The 26173-nt window shown below is 46.5% G+C and overlaps 1 protein-coding gene across 2 annotated transcripts in view; it reads left to right on the forward strand.

Annotated features, from left to right (window-relative positions):
- Window positions 1-18064: 18064 nt before the first annotated feature.
- Window positions 18065-26173, forward strand: part of CDKL2 (cyclin dependent kinase like 2) — a 107962-nt gene continuing 99853 nt past the window's right edge. The window contains exon 1 of one of the 2 annotated variants that reach the window (XM_075351342.1): window positions 18065-18157. The gene's annotated coding sequence lies outside the window, so the exon portion shown is untranslated. Of the gene's footprint in view, window positions 18158-18310; window positions 18559-26173 lie in introns of those variants that run through there. The other variant, XM_075351348.1, reaches the window with a different exon arrangement.

Consider the following 26173-nt stretch of genomic DNA (forward strand, 5'->3'; position numbering starts at 1 on the left):
CATACATCACCCCTCATCCTTTCTCTCCCCATACATCACCCCTCATCCTCTCTCTCCCCATACATCACCCCTCATCCTTTCTCTCCCCATACATCATCTCTCATCCTCTCTCTCCCCATATATCACCCCTCATCCTCTCTCTCCCCATACATCACCCCTCATCCTTTCTCTCCCCATACATCACCCCTCATCCTCTCTCTCCCCATACATCACCCCTCATCCTCTCTCTCCCCCCATACATCACCCCTTATTCTCTCTCGCCACATACATCACCCCACATCTTCTCTCTCCCCATACATCACCCCTCATCCTCTCTCTCCCCATACATCACCCCTCATCTTCTCTCTCCCCCCATACATCACCCCTTATTCTCTCTCTCCCCATACATCACCCCACATCTTCCCTCTCCCCATACATCACCCCTCAACCTCTCTCTCCCCATACCTCACCCCTTATCCTCTCTCTCACCATACATGACCCCTCATCCTCTCTCACCCCATACTGTGTCAAAAGATAAGTAGTAAAAAAGGTTTTTTGCCCAGCTCACCTGAGCAATGGAAGCCAGAATCCTGGGCTGTGCACGGAGAAAAGGTTTGGAGAGCCAGTCCATATACATAGAAAGTGATTAAGGGATTTCACCAGCACAAAACTCCAGGCATCTTGTTCTTTAAAATAAAAACTTCTTTATTTTCTTGTCATTAAAAAGTCCATGCTATAGTGGTTAAGCCCATGTCAGAGAGGACGCGTTTCGAACATCCAGTTCTTATTCAGTCTCTAAACCATCTAGTTACAGAACTGTTTAAAAAGGGCTTCAGAGTATGGCGGCTCTCACTACAGGGCAGCAAACGCATCTGCCAGGGAGACTTTCATTGCGTCGCATCAGGCAGCGCGACAGCGCCACCCCTGACAGTTGCGCCCAGGGAGATGCCCCGCTAGCCCCCCCTAGAAACGTCTCTGACTTACAACTCCCTTATACACTGTATAATGACACCCAAACTTTGTCAACAAACTAGTCCGCATACTGTATGATGACCCCCACAGTAGCCCCAAAACTGTATAATGGCACCAATATAGTTAAGGGTGGTGGTCGTGTAGCGATGACCGAATGCCCACAATTATGCAGAGCAAGTCACGGGATCAGGCGGATTGACGGATAAAGCAGGGTGAATGTTTATTTGCAGGGGATTACACACACAAGCTGCCTAGTAGCTGGAGAAAAAGGAGTAAAGGTGGGAAAACAACACACAGCACAAAATTATACTCTTTAGCTGATGCGACTGCCCAGGTCGCCACAACTAGAACAACATACAACTATAGATTAAGCAGCAGTACAGTGATATATATATTTAAAGTTAAACAATCCTGCTTTGTCCTCTATCCTAACTGGTCTCCCCTAAAGAGACCATGCGGATAGCGCACTCTGACTATGAAGGCCTAATATGGTTCCCTAACTGCCGCACCCAGGCGTACACTCATGGCACTGTCCACAGGACTGGTCCGCTCTGAGGTTTGACGATGTGGTGGTGCGCACTTGACTCAGGAATGACAATGACTGACCTTTCTTCCCTCGATTCACCGGGCATCGGGGTTAATCCAGGCAAAGTCTTTTCATAGGCCGGACACTGTCTCTCAGGTGTGCCTGCCTCTGGGCCTCCCGGAACTCTCTGTCTCTTCCTTCTTCTTCCTGCACTTTTTCCTTGGGGCAGACCAAACAAAACAGCAGGGAAGACACAGGCCATTCCATTGTGCTTTGTAGGGGAGCCCCATCTCTTAAAGCCACAGTACAACAAAGCCTTAAAGTCACAGTAAAGCAACATCCTTAGTAGAGGCTACACTCCCCTAGAGTCGCTCCAGGGGGGCCTCTCCAAGTCAGGAGCCAAGGTTGACCGCCTCTCTGGCCCTCAAGTAACTAAGCTCTTCCTGGTGCTCGTCAAATGATCACACTCATGTGCATACATGCTGACTGCTTTCACTTCCACTTATCTAAGTAGAGAATATTGTGGGAAGCAGAAGAAACGTTAGTGGGCACACAATGGTAAGTATGCAAATCAGATATGTGGTCAGCTGACTAGCGCCAGGAGTATGAAACAGCAATATAATAAGATAACAAGGTGCACGTATGCCAGATGGATAAAAAATTATATTCCAATGGGTGCTACAACTATGAGAAGTAACCAAAAACAAAGGGAGAAAAACTTTCCCCTGATGAAGCCGCAATAGGCGGCGATACGTGTTGGGTAGACTGCCTGACTGTCCCTCTTACCTTGGGTCCCCATATTTTTCTTGCAGCGGTTACCAGGGTCCAGACATGGTATTGTAGTATCCAGGGATTTACATTCTGCCTTGCACAGTATTGATTTTTCATTGAATGTGTGGCTAAAGGTTTTTTCCTTTCTAATAGGGTATTGTCTTCTGGTTATCCATGTCATTTAGTCTTCTCATAGGGTCTCTGTAATCAGTTACCGATAATGGATTATTATAGAGGCTACTCTTTATAATACATGTCTGGAGACCAATTGTGGCATTGTGTACCTGATTGTAGTCTTTGCAATAGGCCATTACAGTTGTAACTACTTCTTGTATTTTGTATGGTCATTCCACAGGGGTCATCCCATACATTATTCTGTTATGGTGTTATATTGTGACATTGTTGTGCCCTGTGGGTGCATTCTAATATAGGATATACAGTTAGGTCCAGAAATATTTGGACAGTGACACAATTTTCGCGAGTTGGTCTCTGCATGCCACCACATTGGATTTGAAATGAAACCTCTACAACAGAATTCAAGTGCAGATTGTAACGTTTAATTGGAAGGTTTGAACAAAAATATCTGATAGAAATTGTAGGAATTGTACACATTTCTTTACAAACACTCCACATTTTAGGAGGTCAAAAGTAATTGGACAAATAAACCAAACCCAAACAAAATATTTTTATTTTCAATATTTTGTTGCGAATCCTTTGGAGGCAATCACTGCCTTAAGTCTGGAACCCATGGACATCACCAAACGCTGGGTTTCCTCCTTCTTAATGCTTTGCCAGGCCTTTACAGCCGCAGCCTTCAGGTCTTGCTTGTTTGTGGGTCTTTCCGTCTTAAGTCTGGATTTGAGCAAGTGAAATGCATGCTCAATTGGGTTAAGATCTGGTGATTGACTTGGCCATTGCAGAATGTTCCACTTTTTTGCACTCATGAACTCCTGGGTAGCTTTGGCTGTATGCTTGGGGTCATTGTCCATCTGTACTATGAAGCGCCGTCCGATCAACTTTGCGGCATTTGGCTGAATCTGGGCTGAAAGTATATCCCGGTACACTTCAGAATTCATCCGGCTACACTTGTCTGCTGTTATGTCATCAATAAACACAAGTGACCCAGTGCCATTGAAAGCCATGCATGCCCATGCCATCACGTTGCCTCCACCATGTTTTACAGAGGATGTGGTGTGCCTTGGATCATGTGCCATTCCCTTTCTTCTCCAAATTTTTTTCTTTCCATCATTCTGGTACAGGTTGATCTTTGTCTCATCTGTCCATAGAATACTTTTCCAGAACTGAGCTGGCTTCATGAGGTGTTTTTCAGCAAATTTAACTCTGGCCTGTCTATTTTTGGAATTGATGAATGGTTTGCATCTAGATGTGAACCCTTTGTATTTATTTTCATGGAGTCTTCTCTTTACTGTTGACTTAGAGACAGATACACCTACTTCACTGAGAGTGTTCTGGACTTCAGTTGATGTTGTGAACGGGTTCTTCTTCACGAAAGAAAGTATGCGGCGATCATCCACCACTGTTGTCATCCGTGGACGCCCAGGCCTTTTTGAGTTCCCAAGCTCACCAGTCAATTCCTTTTTTCTCAGAATGTACCTGACTGTTGATTTTGCTACTCCAAGCATGTCTGCTATCTCTCTGATGGATTTTTTCTCTTTTTTCAGCCTCAGGATGTTCTGCTTCACCTCAATTGAGAGTTCCTTAGACCGCATGTTGTCTGGTCACAGCAACAGCTTCCAAATGCAAAACCACACACCTGTAATCAACCCCAGACCTTTTAACTACTTCATTGATTACAGGTTAACGAGGAAGACGCCTTCAGAGTTAATTGCAGCCCTTAGAGTCCCTTGTCCAATTACTTTTGGTCCCTTGAAAAAGAGGAGGCTATGCATTACAGAGCTATGATTCCTAAACCCTTTCTCCGATTTGGCTGTGAAAACTCTCATATTGCAGCTGGGAGTGTACACTTTCAGCCCATATTATATATATAATTGTATTTCTGAACATGTTTTTGTAAACAGCTAAAATAACAAAACTTGTGTCACTGTCCAAATATTTCTGGACCTAACTGTATTCAGGTTTAGACATTTGTCATCTTTTTACTATACTACTTCTTGAGGTTATCCTGTATCCTTATTATTTGCTATAGGCTATATCAACTATATATGCTACTATTTTTCTCCTTTCACTGTACCGCTGCTTTATAGAGGGGTTTTTTCTATTTTTTGCCATATTTGTACATATTTGGGGACCATATATTTCAAATAATATTATATTTATCACAGAATTATATGTACTGTAATAGGACAGATGGCTGTTTTGTTCTTAAATGATATTAATCGTCTATCTGTGTTTGTATGTTCCGGACATAATAAAATGTATATACCTTGTTTATATATTGGTGTGCAGTTGTTTCTATTGAGGCCTTTTCCTCCCTTTGTTCTAGGAGTATGAAACAGCGGAATTCGAGTATAAATATTTCATTTTACACATTAGAACTCTGAATAAAACACTCCCTCGCTAATTAAATACTGTTTAAGTGTGCAGGTGTAACGTGAAAAAAAGGGGAAAAGTTCACGAAGTATGAATACTTTTCCAAGGCACTGTTTTTGATTTCTAGATTTATTTTCATTCTAGTAACATTATAATTATGGTGCAAGTCATAAAATAACAGAATTGTGAACTAAATTGAGACAGAATTCTGGCACATTTAAATTAATAAATGTGCCCCACTGGTGTTTATTTGCTACATTCTCGTATGCTGTATATTATTTGTGGGGTTTCTTTGTTTTTTATAAAAAACACTTTTTTTTTTTTTTTTAAATGGTCAAAAATGTATGCTACATGCAAATAATAATTACAATCCAATTAAAAATTACAATCTTTTTAAAAAGAAAAAAGTATTTCCTTACATACAAGCTGTACCATAGCAATAGACCATAACCTTTATTGAACCTGTTATCAGTATTTTATACCCCAAATTAATGGCATGAGTATAAAAACACTTGTATGCTGATTAAGTCCTTACCTTGCTTGTAGACATGTTTTATAGAAATCCATAGTTGAAATTAAATGTTAATGAGTTGTACGTGCAGCAGGTAGGCACTGCACTTCCAACTTTTCTGCCTTTCATCCTATTTCCCACTTGCTGCCTTCCTCCTGCCTCTGACTGATGGGTCAGTCATGTCTCATAGCCCCTATACACAGTATTCCCCATACACATGTTATAATGCCCCATTTATATAACATTATGAACCCATTTACACAGTACGTTGCCCTGTATAAACAGTATTATCCCCATATACACAGTACTATGCCCCATACCATCTCTACACAGTATGATGATCCCATATAAATAGTATTTTCCCCTATAGATACCTCAGTACAATATTGTGCACCATGTACACTCTATCATGCCCTGAATCCATAGTACTATGCCCTGTATACACAGTACTATTCCCCATATACACAGTATTGTGCCTTATAGCCCCTCTATACATGATATGATGATCCCATGTGAATAGTATTTTCCCCATAGCCACCTATACACAGTATTATGCCCAATTTACACTTTATCATGCCTGGTATTGTCGCGGGCGGAGGAGGGGACGCCGCGCTCTCCCACTGCTCGGGTCCGGCTGCCACGGCTGCTGCGGCCTGCCGCTGCTCGGTGGCTCGAGCAATGGCCCGGATCCCGGGGACTCGAGCGGCGCTCCTCGCCCGTGAGTGAAAGGGGATTTTTGGGTGTGGGGATTGGTTATTGTCCGTGACGCCACCCACGGTTGTGGTGATTTGTTGACACCACCGCTGCTCTGTATGGGGATCCCGGGAGTGGTGGTATGGAGCAGCCAGTTGTTGTGTTGCCCCTCCGTGGGTAGGGGTTGGTGATCCCGGGGCCCAGTGATGAGGTGGGAGATGCAGGGCTTGGTGGGCGCAGGGACGCGGGGGCAGCGCTGTGCCTTGCGGCACTGTGGTACTCACTCAGCCTGAGACGTTGACACAGTTTTCGGTAAAACACACGGCTGGAAAGACGGTTCCCACAGACGGTTGCACTTGCTTTCCCCAGTAGGTGACGGTGACGGTCCCTCTGTCCTGCACCTAAGTTGATGATGGTTGCGATGGGTTCCCACCGGTAACCCGCTCCCCGGCTTGGATATGGGCCGGAGGAGCCCTACTTTGCCCGCAGGCGCTAGCCCTGAGAAACTGGTGCCCTGGCGGTGGCGGTGTCTCTATGTAACGGTCGGACTGTTGCCTTCAATCGTGACTTGGTTGTTTGGAGACAGACGTCCCCTTCACTGACGGATTTGGCAAATTATGGCGACTCCTAGCCTTGCCGGGATCCGAAAGGCCCCTGCCCTGGTGCTGACTGTTCTTCGTATACTGCTCCAGACCGCCGGGCCACTACCCGTCCGCGGTCCTTCCAGCAACCTCCGAGCAGTCACCCCTGCGGACTATCACCGCCGTCTGCTGACCTTGCTGTCACAGTCCGGGGCACACACCCGGACCAACTTCAGGCTTTACTACTGTCACTTTTCTGTCACGTCAGCTTTTCTCGTTAGCTCCACTACTACTTCCTTCTACTTTCACTTCCTAGCTCTTCTGCCTGGTTCCTCCCGCCTCCAGGGCTGTGAACTCCTCGGTTGGCAGAGCCAACCGCCTGGCCCACTCCCTGGTGTGAACATCAGCCCCTGGAGGAAGGCAACAAGGATTTTGGTAGCCTAGGTGTTCCTAACTGGGGTGTAGGGTGTGGTGGTGTGATGACCTGTGACCCCTGGCTTGCCCAGGGCGTCACAGTATACATAGCATTCTTCCCTGTATACACAGTATTATGTCCCAGAGCCTCCTGTACACAGCATTATACCCCAAAGCCACATATACATACTATAATGCCCCACATACACAAGATCATACCCTGTATACACAGTAATACCCTGCATGCACTGTATTATGCCCTGCATATAATGTGTTATGTACTATGTACACAGTACTATCTTGGTTCATGTAAGACAAAAATGGTGACAGGTTCCCTTTAAAGCACAAAAATTGTTACAACATAATATTGATACAGGATGTATCATATTCACTGGTTGAACATACATACAGTATATACAGTACATTGTATTTCATGTAGTATTCATTGTCCCACCACCTGGTGGCGCTGCCTCACATAATTACTGTAAAATTGGATGTAATCTTTTGCTCTGCGTTACGATAGAGGACAAAAAACAGGGGTGTATAGTAGTCAGTATGTATAGTAGATCCTGTACTATTTGGGCCAGAGAAGCTTCTATCTGTCACTTGTATCCTCATGATTATTCTTTTTATATCTGTGATGCTAATGCTTAGGCCGTGACAGATGTGGGGTCACTTCCGATTACTTGTGGCCCCCTGACTGTTGTAATATAGACTTCACTGTAAGGCTATGTGCCCACGTAGCGTATTTTCATGCAGTTACGCTGCGTTCTGCACCGCAGCGTAACTGCATGCGTCCTGCGTCCCCAGCACAATCTATGAAGATTGTGCCTAATCCATGCCCACGTGGCGTATTAGAACGCAGTGATTCGGCTGCTGCTGTGTCGCCAGGGGTTAAGGGGATACCCAGAACCGGGCCAAGGGGTCGCTTCTGGAAAGGGGATCACGGTGTCGTGACCCGGTCTGTGCTCCCTGGTTCCACAATAAAAAGGGGGGTTATGTTCGTGACGCCACCCGTGGAATGTGATCAGAGATGACCACCGCTGCTGCAGAACCTCCGGGGTGATGGAAGGCAGCTTGAGATGGGACGGCTCCCCACGGGTAGAGCCTTTTCCCCGGGGCAGTGTGTAAGTCTATGGGGGGAGTGCAGGACACGAGCACAATAAACAGGCAGACTCACGGTTTTGCAGTTTCTTTGTCCTTTACTGATGATGGTATTCAGCAGAGTACTGTCCACGGAGTCTGTGAGGGGTTCAGGGTTTCTCCCACCCAGCCGGGCCGTTTTGGCTTCCTTGCCTGCACTGTGTGTCTGTGGCCCTGCCGCTGTGTGAACTATGCAGCCGGCCCTGTGCTCCTCGGTACCGACATGACAGGCAACTCGAGTCCTTACTAGTATGTTCCTGAACTCTGCGCTTGTTGCTTGTGTCTGTGGTACAGGTGAAAGATCTGGAATCTTCACTTCTCTGGTGGTAACTATGCAGTATGTAACTTGCAGTCTCGGATCCAGCATCCGTTCTGTGTGCTCCACTGGGGATGAGCTCTGCAATGCTCTGTCTCCCAGGAATGTTCCTCTGAGTACTCTTTCTCCTTTCCTCAGACCCTCAGCTAGGCCTGGAATTGGTCAGTGGATCCTGAGGTGAGCTAAAGCCAGCTTCCAACCTACAGATCCTTTCTCCTCAGTGCTCTGCACTGAACTTCCAAAACTGAAACTACTCCTGACCATTTCCTCCCTCCACCAGAATATACAGGGAAGCAGCTTGGTCTCCCCCTTCTGGCCAGGAGGTCTTGGTGTTGTGTGTGGGGAGTTAACCCTTTGTGTTGTTACTGTGGCAACCCTGGGGTGCCACATTCCCCCTTAGTGAAGAACAGTACTCCGGGACTGTGAAAGAAACAAACAAGTTATCACAACAATTATATATATACAGAGTCTCAAAAGAAAAAAATACAAAAACCTTAAAGTTCAAAAAGAGTCCAACATGTTCAAAAATATGTAAGTATTCATACAGTATAGTCTCTGTAGGTACTGGGCTTTTGGTCTTAACGTTGCAATTAAATAAACATTTCAATAACCAAACGCTTCTTAAAGGTGTCTCTACTCTGGTCGTAAGTGCAGTAGACCTCACGGCCCTCGGGCCACCAACAATGTGATCAAGTTGTAACTCTCCGTGCTGCCACCTTACACCACTCTTCTCTCACCTTTTCTGTACACTAAACTGTTACGGTTTTTCATATAAACATTATAACATATGTACATTTTATATGCAATTCCACGTTAGTCTTTATATCTTGCTGGTATCTGACCCTGAGTACTACGCTGTGACCTGCGTACTGCTGGTGTACTGGGTGTACTTAGCATAATGGTGTGGGTGGAAGTGTACCTATTTGGTGATTCTGGTACTTGTGAGGATGGGGGGCTGACTGTAGGACTGGCAAGCTCACTGGGACCAGGAATCTGTTCTTCCTCTACGGTTTCAACTTCCAGTTCTTCTTGTCTTGAGACTTCTTGTGGTATGGGTTCTGATTGTGGTTCCACCACTTGAGGGAAGGCGATCATTGGGACTACTACTGCTCCATGGTAATTTGGCCATGTTTTTGGGAAATCTCCTAAGACTGTATGGAATACATCTTCTTCCTTCTTGACAGGTTGTACCTGTATGGGTAAGGTGACTTTTGGTGTCTTCAGGGTTTCAGGACACGGTTTGAGTTGATCTCTTGACACGACAGCTGATGTCCTTCCTTCATCCTTACTGATGAGACACACTTTGGGATTATCCATACTGGACGGTAAGACTGTATATGGGGTGGTTTCCCACTGATTATCCAATTTGTTTGTGCGCCGTTTCCTCTTGAGAACTTGGTCACCAGGTTGCAATGGGGTTGCTAGAGCATGCTGATTGAAGGTTCTCTCCTGTCTTCCCCTAGCTTTGTGGAGACTTTTCTCTACGCACTCTTGTACTTGGCGATACTGCTGCTGACGTAGGGTATCCCAATTGGATTCTTGAGCTTCCGCATCTGGCTTCAGAATTCCCATATCTAAATCAATTGGCAGTTTACCGGGCCTTGCACGCATAAGGTAAGCGGGGGTGCAGTTTGTAGAACTCACCGGGACATGATTGTACAAGTCCACCAAGTCTGGCAATTTCTCTGGCCATTGATTTCTTTCTGACTCTGGTAAGGTCTTCAACAGGTCAATCACAATATGGTTCATCTTCTGACATAAGCCATTTGTTTGGGGATGGTATGCTGTTGTGCGGATCTTTTTACAGCCATACATGTTGCAGAATTCTTGGAAGATCTGTGATTCGAAAGCTGGACCTTGATCTGCAAGGACTTGTTCTGGGTAACCATGGGGTCTGCAAAAGTACGTCTGGAATGCTTTAGCTGCTGTTCTAGCTGTAAGGTCTTTCACGGGTACCACCACTAAGAAGCGTGAGTAATGGTCCACGATGGTTAAGGCATAGACATAGCCAGACCGGCTTGGTGACAACTTGACGTGGTCTAATGCAACTAGCTCGAGTGGTTGCTTGGTTACTATGGACTGGAGTGGAGCTCTCTGGTTCTGTTGATCCTTTCTTCTGAGGTTGCACGGTCCGCATTTTCTACACCAATCTTCAATTGATTTTCTCATGCCAACCCAGTAGAATCTTTCTCTTAAGAGCACTTCCAACTTTTTCCAACCAAAATGACCAGCACCGTCGTGGTAAGCTTCCAGAACCATCTTGACGTCTCTCTTGGGCACGATGATCTGCCAGACCAACTCATGTGTTTTTGGATTGGTGTGCCTTCTACAGAGCTTCCCTTGGTACAGGAACAATTTACCTCTCTCTTTCCAGAGATGTTGTGTCTCAGCTGGGGCATTCTGATTAGGGTATGCACCTTGTTGTGTAAGCAGTTCTTTCACTAGCTTCACAGCTGGATCGCTGTCTTGTGTGTCAGCCCATCCATGGTGTGCTAATGGGTTGAGAGTTGCCTGCTGTTGTTTTTGGTAAACACTCGGTTGATACTGTCCCACCTTAGGACGGTGAAAGGCCGGCAGCTCAATTTCTTCCAGTCCCTCCGGTTCCTCTTCCACGTTCCCCGAGTGTGGCATCCGGGATAAGGCATCTGCATTCCCATTCTTGTGGCCTGCCCTGTACTTGATGACAAAGTTGTAGTTTGACAGTCGGGCTATCCATCGCTGTTCCAGCGCACCTAATTTTGCAGAGTCCAGGTGGGTCAACGGATTGTTGTCAGTAAAGATGGTAAATTCTGCAGCTGCCAGGTAGTGTTTGAAACGCTCTGTTACAGCCCAAACTACTGCCAGTAGTTCTAACTTGAAGGAGCTGTAATTCTCAGGGTTTCCTTCTGTAGGCCGGAGCTTCCTGCTTGCAAAGGCAATAACTTTCTCCTTGCCTTCCTGCCTTTGAGACAATACTGCTCCCAGTCCCACGTTGCTGGCATCCGTGTACAAAATGAAGGGTTGATGGTAATCTGGATATGCCAGGATCTCTTCTCCTGTCAGTGCCCACTTCAACTTCTTAAAGGACTCTTCTCTCTCATCACTCCACTGGAAAGGAGGATTTCGGGCTGCAGACTTCTTTGACTGTCCTACCAGGATGTCTTGAAGGGGAGCTGCTAGCTTCGTGAACCCTTTTATAAATCTTCTATAGTAGCCTACCAGTCCCAGGAATTGCCTCACCTCTTTCACGCTGGTGGGTCTCGGCCAATCTCTGATCACGGTAACTTTTTCAGGATCTGGTGCTACCCCTTCTGAGCTCACGACATGTCCCAGGTACTGTACCCTTGACTTTAGAAGGTGACACTTGGATGGCTTGATTTTCATGCCATATCCAGATAAGGCTTCAAACACTTCTGCCAGGTCTTGTAGATGCTGTTCATAGGTCTTGGAGTAGACTATGACGTCATCCAGGTACAGGAGGACAGTTTCAAAGTTCTTATGTCCTAGGCAGCACTCCATCATTCGCTGGAAGGTTCCAGGTGTGTTGCAGAGTCCAAACGGCATACAATTGAACTCACAGAGGCCCATCGGTGTGGTGAATGCTGTCTTCTCCTTATCAGCCTCTGCCACAGGAACTTGCCAATACCCACTAGTCAGATCTAGGGTGGAAAAGTAAGTAGCGGATTTTAATGCAGCGAATGACTCTTCTATCCTAGGTAATGGGTATGCATCCTTGTGTGTAATGCGGTTGATCCGTCTGTATACTACACACATCCTCATGGTCCCATCTTTTTTCTTAACTAGCACTAGTGGGGCTGCCCAGGGGCTACAACTGTCTCTTATTACCCCTGCTTCTTTCATTTCTTTGAGCATGTCTTTGGCGCATTGGTAGTGAGCCGGTGGTACTAGTCTATACCTCTCCTTTATGGGTGGATGGTTACCTGTGGGTATAGTGTGCTCTACCCCTTTGATCTGCCCAAAGTCTAATGGGTGTTTGCTGAATATTTGTTCATATTCTTTCACTACTCGGTATACTCCATGCTTTTGATGGGAGGGTGTAGAATCGGTACCTACATGTAGCTTTTGGCACCAATCCTCCAGCTTTCCCTCTGAGCCATTGTCTTCCGCCTGACTTGACGGCTTCAAGGGCTCAACGGTGGTGATGGCGTTGTTATCAACCGTATATAGCTTAGCCATGGTAGCATACTTTGGTAGGGTGACCTCATCTTCCCCACAATTTAGAAGGCGTATTGGCACTCTTCCCCTGTGTACCTCAACTATTCCTCTGGCCGTCAATACAGTGCGCCTACTGTCTGAGTACACAGGTTCTACCAGGGCCTGATAGTCTCGCCCTCTGATGCCTATTGCGGCTCTACACCAGACCAGCATTTCAGTTTTGGGAGGAATTACAATAGGTATTGGGTCACTTACCCTTGCACTGCCAATTTCACCTCCTGACATTTCTACCTGCTGCTTCAGCATCAAGGCTTTAATTTCCTTCTGCAGGAGTCTCTGTTGCCCAGGTTTGGCAGTCTCGACGATCTGCTGCAAGACAGTAATTACCTCTGCAAAACAATTTTCAATTACATTCATTCCTAGCAGCATAGTTGGTTCACGTTCTCGTCGGTCAACATCAACAATGATAATACCTTGGTTCTGCAATTCTACTCTCCCAATCTTAATGGTCATTTCTCTGAAACCAACCTGTGGTACTAATTCACCATTGCTAGCCCATATATTCAATGCAACATTAGATGGACCACTGCTAACGTCTGAATCAGCCCAGTACCTCTTATAAAGGACATGCGGAATTGATGATATTTGGGAACCAGTGTCCAGCAAGGCGTTGAGCGGAATGCCATCCAGCACGATGGGGATGACTGGACGTCCCCCCACATACTTGTCGTGCCAGGGTGAAGGACCTTGAGAGTTCATTCCTGAGGAGCGGCCCGCCTCCCCAGGGCATCCCCATTTAAAGCACATTCACGGGCAAAGTGACCTGGCTCATTGCAATGGCGGCAAATGGGCTGTCCATCCGGCTGGTAGCGGTCGCTGGGTCGTCCTCTCGTCGCTTGGTATCTCCTAGGCCTCATCCACGGGACATCCTCCTTGCTGGTCGCCAGCTCAATCTTGGGTGCAGACTTGGATCCACGCAGCTCCTGGACGATTCTAGCCATGGAAGCAACGGTGTCTGTAAGGGCTTCAAGCTTTTGATGTAGAGCCTCATTAGTGATCGGCTCCAGGTGGTTAGCAACAGCCGCTGACATGGCCGATGTCACCGGCACTACTGGCTGCTGGGGTGCCACTGTAAGGTGTTGAACAGAGTCTATATCCTGCGGCTCCTCCACCTGCTGGAGGCGGATGGCTCTATCCTTTAGCTGGGCAAATGTTAGCCCTGGATCCTGGATCACCATCATGCTCAGTTGTCCCCGGTGGGAAGGGGATGAGAGTCCATCCAGGAATTGGTCTATCAGCAGCTTATCTGCTCCAGGGGCTAAGGCAGGTTCTGCTAATTTAAGTGCTATGAGCGCCTCCTGTAAGTTTAAGGCAAAGTCTCTTGCGCTCTCTCTAGGTTTTTGCTTGCATCCAAAGAACCTCATTTTAGCCCGGCTGCCAGCAGTGGATTCAAAAGCTGCTTTTAGTCCAGCTATTATATGCTCTACAGTGTCCTTTGCATCGTCCGGCCAGGATGTAGCCTCCCGCTGGGCATTGCCAGTTAACTGTCCCATAAGCATACCAACACGCTGAGCTTCTGTCAGGGGGTACATGCTGTAGTAGATTTTTAGCTTTCCGATAAAGTCATTAAGTGTGTTGGGCTCACCTGAGTACTGCGGCAGCCACACTGCACCCGGGGTGTACGGCATCAGGAACGGCATGATAGGTGCCGCTGCACCTCCGGGTACAACAGCGTCTCCCTGCTGCGACATCTTTGCGCCCCCTTAGTTAATTTCACCAGTCTTCTTGACAGTAAGCCTGGGACACTTTTCTGCGTTTTCGTTCGGGTCGCAGCACCGAGCGCACCTCCTCTGCAAGCGGTAGGCGGAGTCTTAGTTTAGGCGCGATGTTTTCCCGCGCGTAGCAGGTAATGGCGTGATTAAAGATGGCGCCTGGAAAATGTTACCAATGATGTTTTGGGATTTTTCCAGGTATCTTTGCAAAGTTTAAAGTCCGTTCTTTGTTGCAACAATTCACAGTGCAAGTCTTTTATGCGATGCAATAAGTCTTTACAGGCACACGTCACCCGGGTTGCAGCCGGGTCCAGTCCGCATCCTGTTCGTGACGCCAAAGTTGTGTCGCCAGGGGTTAAGGGGATACCCAGAACCGGGCCAAGGGGTCGCTTCTGGAAAGGGGATCACGGTGTCGTGACCCGGTCTGTGCTCCCTGGTTCCACAATAAAAAGGGGGGTTATGTTCGTGACGCCACCCGTGGAATGTGATCAGAGATGACCACCGCTGCTGCAGAACCTCCGGGGTGATGGAAGGCAGCTTGAGATGGGACGGCTCCCCACGGGTAGAGCCTTTTCCCCGGGGCAGTGTGTAAGTCTATGGGGGGAGTGCAGGACACGAGCACAATAAACAGGCAGACTCACGGTTTTGCAGTTTCTTTGTCCTTTACTGACGATGGTATTCAGCAGAGTACTGTCCACGGAGTCTGTGAGGGGTTCAGGGTTTCTCCCACCCAGCCGGGCCGTTTTGGCTTCCTTGCCTGCACTGTGTGTCTGTGGCCCTGCCGCTGTGTGAACTATGCAGCCGGCCCTGTGCTCCTCGGTACCGACATGACAGGCAACTCGAGTCCTTACTAGTATGTTCCTGAACTCTGCGCTTGTTGCTTGTGTCTGTGGTACAGGTGAAAGATCTGGAATCTTCACTTCTCTGGTGGTAACTATGCAGTATGTAACTTGCAGTCTCGGATCCAGCATCCGTTCTGTGTGCTCCACTGGGGATGAGCTCTGCAATGCTCTGTCTCCCAGGAATGTTCCTCTGAGTACTCTTTCTCCTTTCCTCAGACCCTCAGCTAGGCCTGGAATTGGTCAGTGGATCCTGAGGTGAGCTAAAGCCAGCTTCCAACCTACAGATCCTTTCTCCTCAGTGCTCTGCACTGAACTTCCAAAACTGAAACTACTCCTGACCATTTCCTCCCTCCACCAGAATATACAGGGAAGCAGCTTGGTCTCCCCCTTCTGGCCAGGAGGTCTTGGTGTTGTGTGTGGGGAGTTAACCCTTTGTGTTGTTACTGTGGCAACCCTGGGGTGCCACACTGCCAAAGCGCTGTATTCTAAGAAGTGACATGTCACTTACTTTGTGTGCTTTGTATGCAGCCCCCACTCTGTCTATGGGAGGGGCTGCATCCAGAGCGCATGAAATCGGCTTTTCATTATGGACTGTTTCTGCAGCGATTAGAAGCGCACGTGTGCTGTTCAAATCGCTGCAGAAATTTCTGCAGGGACAGAATGCAACGTGGGCACGTAGCCTAACAGTATAGACTTCAAATCAGAAAGGGTTGTATGCTGATCTAGGCATCAGAGTGAATTACACTAGGCAGAAATTTTTCATACACTAAAGGGTCCTTCACACGCTGCGACATCGCTAGCGATGTCGTGCGCGATAGCACCCGCCCACGTTGCTGTTTCGTCATGGGGTTAATCGCTGCCATAGCGAACAATATCGCTACAGCAGCGTCACACGCACATACCTGCTTATCGTCGTCGCTGGAGACACCGAACAATCTCTCCTTTAAGGGGGAGGTTCGTGCGGCGTCACAGCGGAGTCACTAAGTGGAGATCAGCTGAGCTGTCACTGAGGTTACCCGCGGCCACCGCTGCATCCACTGCTGGATCCAGGTAACCTCAGTGACAGCTCAGCCGATCACGCGGCTCTCTTCATTTGCTGCGTGGAGGTGACAGGAGCGGCGGTTTCTTCTGCTGCTCCGGTCACCTTCATGCAGCAGAGCTGGAAGCGACGCTGGACCATCCTGGATTCCGCCGGACATGGAGGGCTTTTTGGGGCTGATTAAATTGGTGAACCAGGGAATGTGTTTGTGTTTTTTATTTCTAATAAAGGATTTTTCAGTTGTGTGTGTTTACTTACTGTAATTTACAGATTAATCATGGAAGGTTTCTCCGGGAGACGCCTGACATGATTAATCTAGGACTTATTGGCAGCTATGGGCTGCCAATAACTCCCTATTACCCCGATTTGCCAACGCACCAGGGCAAATCGGGAAGAGCCGGGTACTGTCCCAGAACTGTCGCATCTAATGTATGCGGCCATTCTGGGCAGCTGCTGACTGATATTGTTAGGCTGGGGGGCTCCCCATAACGTGGAGCTCCCCATCCTGAGAATACCAGCCTTCAGCCGTATGGCTTTATCTGGCTGGTATTAAATTTGGGGGGAACCGCACGCCGTTTTTTTAAATTATTTATTTATTTCTATACTCCATAGTGACACGCCCACCGGCTGCTGTGATTGGGTGCAGTGAGACACCTGTCACTCAGTGTGGGGGCGTGTCTCACTGCAACCAATCATAGGCGCCGGTGGGCGGGGAAAGCAGGGAATACGAGATTGTTTAATGAGCGGCCGGCTTTTTCAAATTAGAAAAAGCCACCGGAGCAGTGTGAATGCCAGGCAGCGCCGGTGATCGGTGAGTATGAGAGAGGGGGGGACACTTCAGTCACTCGGGGGATTAGAGGTCACCGGTGAATCCTTCACAGGTGACCACTAATCAGTACACAGCACAGACAGAGCCGCGGCATGACAATGAAGTCGGGTGAAATTCACCCAAGTTCATTCTCATCGCGCTACTCTGTCTGCTGTCTGCCGACATGTAGTAAACGACATTTTGCATCACACACGGACATTCCACATGGACAACACAAACACATGTCAGTTAAGTTTCACACGCACACACGGACATTTCACACGCACATACGGCTAGCATACGGGATACATACGCAGGCCACACATACCATAAAGACGGACCTAAAAAAACAGAAAACGGACCCGAAAAACGTTTTACAAGGACGTAGTTTTCACGGATGTGTGTTTTAGGCCTTAGACAATGTTGCCCCCCTCCAGTATACTAACTTTGGAGAGTGATGCCAATCACAGCTGACACATACTGTACAATCTCAGCTAGACTGCATATCATCAGTACAGAAGCTGGAATTAATCTGACATTTGTGAAATTTACAGTCTGATAAGCATCTTGTTAAATAAGGGCTTGTTCACGTGCTGCGATTTTTGCCCTTTTTTACTGCATAAAAAAAGCGTTTTACAGTACCACCAAAGTCAATGAGATTTCTAAAACCTCATGCACACAATGCTTATTTTTTCCTTACAGATTTGAACCATCAAAGCATCAACTCCGCACAAATCATTTTCTTCAGAGTTTTTCACCCATCAGGGAAAAAGAAAACTTATTGAATGTTCTCAGCGAGAGGAACAAAATTATAATCTTGTGATACCTTTTTAAAAATGGAAAAAGAAAATACACATTTTAATCAGCATTTTTTTTCTGCCAACAATGTGTGTGTGTGTGTATATAATATATATATATATATATATATATATATATATATATGCAGTATATATATACTGTAAGGATTTAGTGTAGTCTTGCCAGCAGGTGGCAAGGTATAACATCACATTTTTGCCTCCTGGGAGGGGATATGTGCAGTGCAGAGTGGGCGCAGCTTCAGCCTGGCATCGCTCTCACCCCTGCATAGCACATGGCTGACGCTGGCAGACAGGCATGATCTAGAGGTATGCTGGTGAGTGGTGCCTGGGCATACGTGTGCGCTGTCGTCTGCCCATGGCTATGTGTTTCTGTGTATATTCCCTGCAGGGGGCAGTTGCCAGGGTGACCGGCTGGTTAGTATAGCTTCTATTGTATGCAGGCTGGAGGTGACAAGCAGAGAAGCCATCCAATACACTCAGCATTCTAACCACACATTACACACCCCGCACCGTCCACATTCAGCTACAATAATTGCTTCGCTTGTCTATGATTCCCACTTTGGGCATATATAGGTGGTATAGGCTGGCATATCGCTCCTGACCTTTACACTGGATACTTGTAGAGAATGCTACAGTTCTGCAGTTGTATCCTTTGCCTGCAATGGATTCTTCCTTTGTCTTGTGACTGAATGAAGAAGAAACATTAGGTAGGTGGCATGAATGCATAGAACATAAGATGCAGTGTAAAGCCGTGACTAGAGCATGCTTGTATCCGTCTTCTTCACATGTCATTCTGTGCGTTCTACTATTTCATCTCTGAGCGCGTGGTATGGATTTCTTTAGCTACCTAATGTTTATTCTGCTTTGTTTTGTCCTGATGTAAAAGGAAGAATTGTCTTGTTGTAAAGGAAGTTTATATTTCAAAGTTTACAAATATTTAATCATTGCCAACATCATTGTTACCTTGAAACTGCTGACAAATCCTTCCGGAAATTGCACATTCCTTTATCACCATAGTCACCGTCCTAAAACCCGACATCTTCCTAAAACCCGTCACCAAATTAAAACCCGTCATCGTCCTAAAACCCGTCACCATCCTAAAACCCGTCACCATCCTTTAACCCATCACTACAATAAAACCCGTCATCATCCTAAAACCCATCATCATCCTAACACCCGTCACCATCCTAAAACCCGTCATCATCCTAAAACCCATCATCATCCTAACACCCGTCACCATCCTAAAACCCGTCACCATCCTAAAACCCGTCATCATCCTAAAACCCATCATCATCCTAACACCCGTCACCATCTTAAAACCCGTCATCATCCTAAAACCCGTCACCATCCTAAAACCCGTCACCATCCTAAAACCCGTCACCATCCTAAAACCTGTCACCATCCTAAAACCTGTCACCATCCTAACACCTGTCACCATCCTAAAACCCCTCACCATCTTAAAACCCGTCACCATCCTAAAACCCATCCCCATCCTAAAACCCTTCACCATCCTAAAACCCGTCATCATCCTACAACCTGTCACCATCCTAACACCTGTCACCATCCTAAAACCCCTCACCATCTTAAAACCCGTCACCATCCTAAAACCCATCCCCATCCTAAAACCCTTCATCATCCTAAAACCAATCACTGAATTAAAACCCGTCACCATCCTAAAACCCGTCATCATCCTAAAACCCGTCGTCATCCTAAAACCCATCACTATCTTAAAACCTGTCACCATCCTAAAACCCATCATCATCCTAAAACCCGTCACCATCCTAAAACCCATCACCATCCTAAAACCCGTCACCATCCTAAAACCCGTCACCATCCTAAAACCCGTCACCATCCTAAAACCCGTCACCATCCTAAAACCCGTCACCATCCTAAAACCTGTGATCATCCTAAAACCCATCACTATCTCAAAACCTGTCACCCATCATCATCCTAAAACCCGTCACCATCCTAAAACCCGTCACCATCCTAAAACCCGTCACCATCCTAAAATCTGTCACCATCCTAAAACCCGTCACCATCTTAAAACCTGTCATCATCCTAAAACCCGTCAAGTAGCCAATAGCAAATGTATCATATACGTTGTAATTGAAGCCAAATATTTTTAGTCATTTAGTCTTGTAAAGGTGGTATTGTTTCTCATGGATGGTAAATTATAAAATAATGTAAAATAATAGGAATAAAAATATTTGGAATATTTGGCTTATTGCCAGTCATGTGTTTGAACCTTGAGGGAGAATTTTGACACTAAACGGAACAAGACGACATATTGCAGATTTATTACTTGTCTTAGATCTCTTGTGTATCTTGACAGATTTGAAAAATATCTAGGATATTAGGGAATGAGTGAAAATCATAATAATATATTAATGCTGAACGGGACATTTTACACAATATATTGAGGAAAGGTGTGGCACCCGGGAGGCGTCATGAGTTGTGTCGAATGTATTATCCTTTATTGTGAATTGTGCCATTTGCAGCGTCTTGTAGGAAGATGCATCATTTTGCTATTTCGAGGCAGATTCACTGAGATAAATGCACCAGAATTCTGATACAAGCTGCATCACATGCTTTTTGCACCTCATTTGATGCGTAGGTTGAGCATAAATTAGCGGAAAAGCCAGTGTGACTTTGGGGAATATCTATTAGAACTGTCCAATTTTTAGTGAATATAAATTTAGATTAGACGGCATAAGGCTACGTGCACACACTGCGTTTTTTTCTTAATGCAGTTTTATCACAAATCTGCATGCCTATCGTTATGTCAGCAAAGTCCATGAGAATTCTGAAGTTTTCTGCACATTTTTTCCATGCAGATTTGGTGCAGAATATATATTGCAGTATGTCAATTCTTGGTGCGTTTTTGCCAACGTTTTTCCACCCTAAATGCATGGAAAGCACGACAAAAACACACTTTTTTCTGCCAGGAGATGCACATTTGGTGTAGAAATTTCTGCAACCAAATACTCAGAGTACGCACATAGCCTTAATAAATGCCAGATTTATAAGGCCCCATGCACACGCTGCAGTTTTTGCCACATTGCTTTTTTTTTGTCTGCAGTTTTTGTGTGACCAAAAAAACTACAGCATGTCAATTCTTTGTGCGTTTTTGTCCAGCATTTTTTAGCCCTTCCAGCCATTGATAGCACCCAAAAAAAACGCATTGGGAAAAAACGTAGCAAAAAACGTGTGGTTTTTTTTATGTGTTTTCTGCCAGAAGGTGCAGCTTTGTTGTTACCAAAAACACTGCAGCATGCGGACATAGCCTAAGGCTGTGTGCACACGTTGCGTTTTTTACCGCGGAAACGCTGCGTTTGAAACCGCAGCGTTTCAGTGGCAAATTGCATGCGTTCAGCTTTCCCAGCAAAGTGTATGGGAAAGCTGAAAAATCAGTGCACACGCTGCATTTCTAAACGCAGCGTTTTTGATGCCAAAAATCGGTGCGGAAAGAAAAGCAGCATGTCACTTCTTTTGTGCGTTGTGGCTGCGTTCTCTCCCCCATTGAAATCAATGATGTGGGGTCAGAACGCAGCTACACCGCAGTGACCTGCTTTTTTGTTGCGGTCCGCGGGCTTTGTCGGCACGCCAGAACGCAGGCATTTACCTGGAAGTGAGGTCAAGAGGTTTCCTGTTGACCTCACTTCCTGGCAAAGTTCAGGAAAGCCCCCGGTGTCGCCAAAGTGCCCGCCCCGACCCAACAAAATCCAACATGGCCGCGCGCACAGTAGCGCACCGGCCGCCCTGCTCCTATGTTATCTGTCGCATGTGCCTTGAGACATGCGACAGAAAAATGCACCCAGGCCCTGCCCGTTCACCCCAATTCCCCCCGGTGTCATACATACCTGTCCGGTCACAGCGCTGATCCCCCGCGGTTCCCTCCTCCTTCACAGCAGACACCGGCCGGTCACATGTGCCGAGCAGCTGACAGCCAGCACTGTGTTCAGTGTGAGCTGTGCTGGCTGCTCGGCACTCTGCAGCTGTGACCCGGGGAGAGTGGGTGCAGATTTTTGCACCCACTCTCCTCAAATGGAGGGTCTACCCTCCTAGAAAATGGGGGATACGTTCCCTGAACGTGCCCCCATATTCTAGAAGGTCCAGAGGCGACGTGGGACATCCAAATGGATTTCTGCGATCCCATTTTTTTATTAAATTGGAGAACAAGGGAATGATTTGGGGAGTGTTTTTTCTAATAAAAGATTTTTTGTTGTCTTTTTTTGCTTTTGTTTACTGTCAATTAGTTATGTCGGGTGTCTGATAGACGCCGTGACATCACTAATTGCTGGGCTTGATGCCAGGTGACATTACACATCTGGTATCAGCCCCATTTATTACCCCGTTTGCCAACGCACCAGGGCGCGGGATGAGTTGGGGCGAAGCGCCAGGATTGGCGCATCTAATGGATGCGCCACTTCTGGGGCGGCTGTGGCCTGCTATTTTTAGGCTGGGAAGAGTCCAATAACCATGGCCCTTCCCACCCTGAGAATACCAGACCTCAGCTGTCAGCTTCACCTTGGCTGGTGATCTAATTTGGGGGGACCCCATGTTATTTTTTTTTTATTATTTTTATTTATAAATAAAAAAAAAAAACCTGGGGAGCCCTCGAAATTGATCACCAGACAAGATGAAGCTGCCAGCTGTGGTTTGCAGGCTACAGCTGTCTGCTTTACCCTGACTGGCTATCAAAAATAGGGGGGACCCCACGCCATTTTTTTTTTTGTTTTTGTGATAAAAACTAGGCTAGGCACCCTTTAGTGCCACATGAAAGATACTAAAGGTGCCAGCTTAGAATATGCAGGGGGGGATGGGATGTTGTATATCTATTTGACCTCCATTGACGCTTTTTAGGCTGGATGCCCACAATCGGGGTTTGCAGCGTTTTGGGCGCAGAGTGTTTTCCCTGCGTCCATGACGCTGCGTTGTGCAGTAGAAGCACAGTGGAAGGATTTTTAGAAATCTCATGCCCACTGTGCTTCTTTTCTCTGCAGCATAAACCGACCTGTGAAGCAGCTTCCCGAGCCTCAGCATGTCAATTTATGCTGCGTAGATGAGTGTTCTGTTCTCTGCAGGTAGAATAGAGCTCCACAGCAGCCTGAACCCAAATCGTGGGCATGGCCAGCTGCGTTCTCCCGTGGGAAACACTCACATCTCTGCAGGAAGGCTGACACTGTGTACTGGACGCCGTGTCGCTGGATCATGGCCACATAGCCCAACAGTGAGAATATTGTTGCTACAGCTACATTTTGGGGGAAGTAGCTGTGGATTCAAAATGATTAATATACTCCTGAATAAAATCCTTGAGGGGTGCAGATTCCAAAATGGGGTCATTAGGTACCCAAGTCTTAAAAAACGCACCTAAAAAAAACGCATGGAAAACGCATGAAAAACGCATGAAAAACGCATGCGTTTTCGATGCGTTGTTTCTCAAAAAGCATTGTTTACAATTCTCCCCTCTGCCAGAGGGTGCGTTTTTTTCCGCGCGGAAAAAAAAGCAACGTGTGCACATACCCTAACAGAGGCTCATGATCAATGATTACAGTCTTGTCTAATCCCACACAATCTATTCGTTTACTCACTTTCCTACCTGAAGCTTGTGTAAAAATTTGGGTTCATTTTGTGCAATTTTATATCAGAACATAGCCCTTTCCTTCAAAACATAAAAAGTGGTGCAAGGCATGTCAGACATATTTGTTCCTCATTGCGCCAGAATTCTGCCACATTTCCTATGGTAAATTTCACACGCAGTTCTGCATTGAGATAAGCCAATTAATAAATGGTGGAAACTTAAGCGGGCTTTACACGCTACAATATATCTTACGATGTGTCGGCGGGGTCACGTCATAAGTGACGCACATCCGGCATCGTAAGTTATATTGTAGCGTGTGAAACCTCCGTGTGATTGAATGTTAAAACGTTCATCGCACGCACGTCGTTCAATTTCTAAAAATTGAACGTGAGGTGGTTCAATGTTCCCGAGGTAGCGCATATCGCAGTGTGTCACACCCCGGGAATGATGAACAGATCTTACCTGCGTCCCGCGGCTCCCGGCCAGCAATGCGGAAAGAAGGAGGTGGGAGGGATGTTTACGTCCCGGTCATCTCCGTCCTCCGCTTCTATTGGCCGGCTGCCGCGTGACGTCGCTGTGACGCCGAACATCCCTCCCACTCCAGGAAGTGGACGTTCGCCGCCCACAGCGAGGTCGTATGGACGGGTAAGTACCTGTGACGGGGATTAATCGTTTGTGCGACACGGTCAACAAATTGAACGTGCCACACATACGATGGGGGTGGTTACGATCGCATACGATATCGTATTCTTAATCGTAACGTGTAAAGCAGGCTTTAGACTAGACGGTCTATAGCATTTAGCTATTTTGGGGGAGATTTACAGAGATACACATTTTTTGGGGGGGGGGAATTTAGAGATGCATAAAGTTTATCATTAGATGGATAGATAAATAGATAGATATTGGATGGATAGATATATATATTGGATACATAGATGATATTATAGATGGATAGATAGATATGTAGATATTGGATGGATAGATATTGGATAAATAGATAGATACTGTAGATAGATAGATATTGGATGGATAGATAAATATTGAATAGATAGATAGATAGATAGATAGAGGGATAGATCGATCCCAATATAAACATTCTATTTTTGCCATCCTCTATGGATTTCTTCCTTTTATCCCTGTATTGGACTCCATTTTTATTACTTCATGATAGAAGATTGGATCGTCTAGATGCAAATGTGAGAGCATCATATTAATATTAATGGGGTTGTCCGACCATAGGGTACAAATTCAATGCACACTTTGAGCATTCTCCGATGCGTCAGGCACGTGACCTCACTGTAATTTTCATACATGTAGTAACGTGCGGACTAGCTGGGCTCAATACAAGTGTAATAAGTGAGGTCAGACACGTCTAGAGGGAATGTGGCAGGAAGTATGAAAATCGCATTCCTGACGTCTCCATCGGAGAATCTCCACAGCGCACACTGCGCGTTCTGTAAGGATTTGTAAGTCTGCAGTCAGATAGAGCGATACATACAGTGACTGCAGACTTGTGCATTTACACCGGACAACCCAATCAGATAATGCCACTTTTGGGTTTTATTCCCATTGATTTTACCAAGCAATAAGGTGCGCAAATAATCAGTGAATATTAAACACACAGGGGCTGATTAATCAAAGTGTTTACAATAGTATTCTGGCACACAACACTTTAAAAAGTTGCCAATAATTTTGTGGTACAGCAACCCAGAGTTGTGCAAAAATTTGGCAACTATTAACATTTTCACACTAGTTCTGCCAGTTCCACCAAAGTGGATGAAGCATGGGCGGAACAGAGGGTGGCAGTGCCCACCGCACAAATATGTCATAAGTTACGCAACTTTTATTGAATGTGGCACATCTGACCCCTCCACGATCCTTCATTAAGACTGTGAATAAACCCGACAGTATCAAAGAGGAAAAGCTCATGTTGAACAGGACTATTGCCACATTTAAAGGGAATCTGTCACCATGTTTTTGCTCCCTCATCTGAGAGCAGTATAATGTAGAGACAGAGATCCTGATTCCAGTAATGTGTCACTTACTGAGCTGTTTGCTGTCATTTTGATAAAATCACTATTTTCTCAGCAGTAGATCTAGCAGTTATCCAGAGCTCATGAATATGCTGGACTACCTGCAGCACGCCAAGTCGTCCTCTAATGATAATCTACTGCTGATTAATCAATGATTTTATCAACACTACACTAAGCAGTCCAGTAAGTGACACGCTGCTGGAATCAGGATCTCTGCATTATGCTGCTCTCAGATTAGGTGGCAAAAAACCTGGTGACAGATTCCTTTTCCAACGGTGACTATATACATGTATGCAAGATCACTAAAGCACTGTATTATAAAAAAGAACATCTAATAATGTCGCGGGCGGAGGAGGGGACGCCGCGCTCTCCCACTGCTCGGGTCCGGCTGCCGCGGCCTGCTGCTGCTCGGTGGCTCGAGCGATGGGCCGGATCCCGGGGACTCTAGCGGCGCTCCTCGCCCGTGAGTGAAAGGGGTTTGGGTGTGGGGATTGTTTATTGTCCGTGACGCCACCCACGGTTGTGGTGATTGAGTGTACACCACCGCTGCTCTGGCTGGGGATCCCGGAAGTGATGGTGTGGAGCAGCCAGTTGTTGTGTTGCCCCTCCGTGGGTAGGGGTTGGTGATACCGGGGCCCATTGATGGGGTTGGGATGGTGGACAGGCGGGCTATGGGCCTGTGGAGGTGCAGGGGCGCAGGGGCAGCAC

This window comes from Anomaloglossus baeobatrachus, chromosome 1 (genome assembly GCF_048569485.1).
Source record: "Anomaloglossus baeobatrachus isolate aAnoBae1 chromosome 1, aAnoBae1.hap1, whole genome shotgun sequence".
Taxonomy (NCBI): domain Eukaryota; kingdom Metazoa; phylum Chordata; class Amphibia; order Anura; family Aromobatidae; genus Anomaloglossus; species Anomaloglossus baeobatrachus.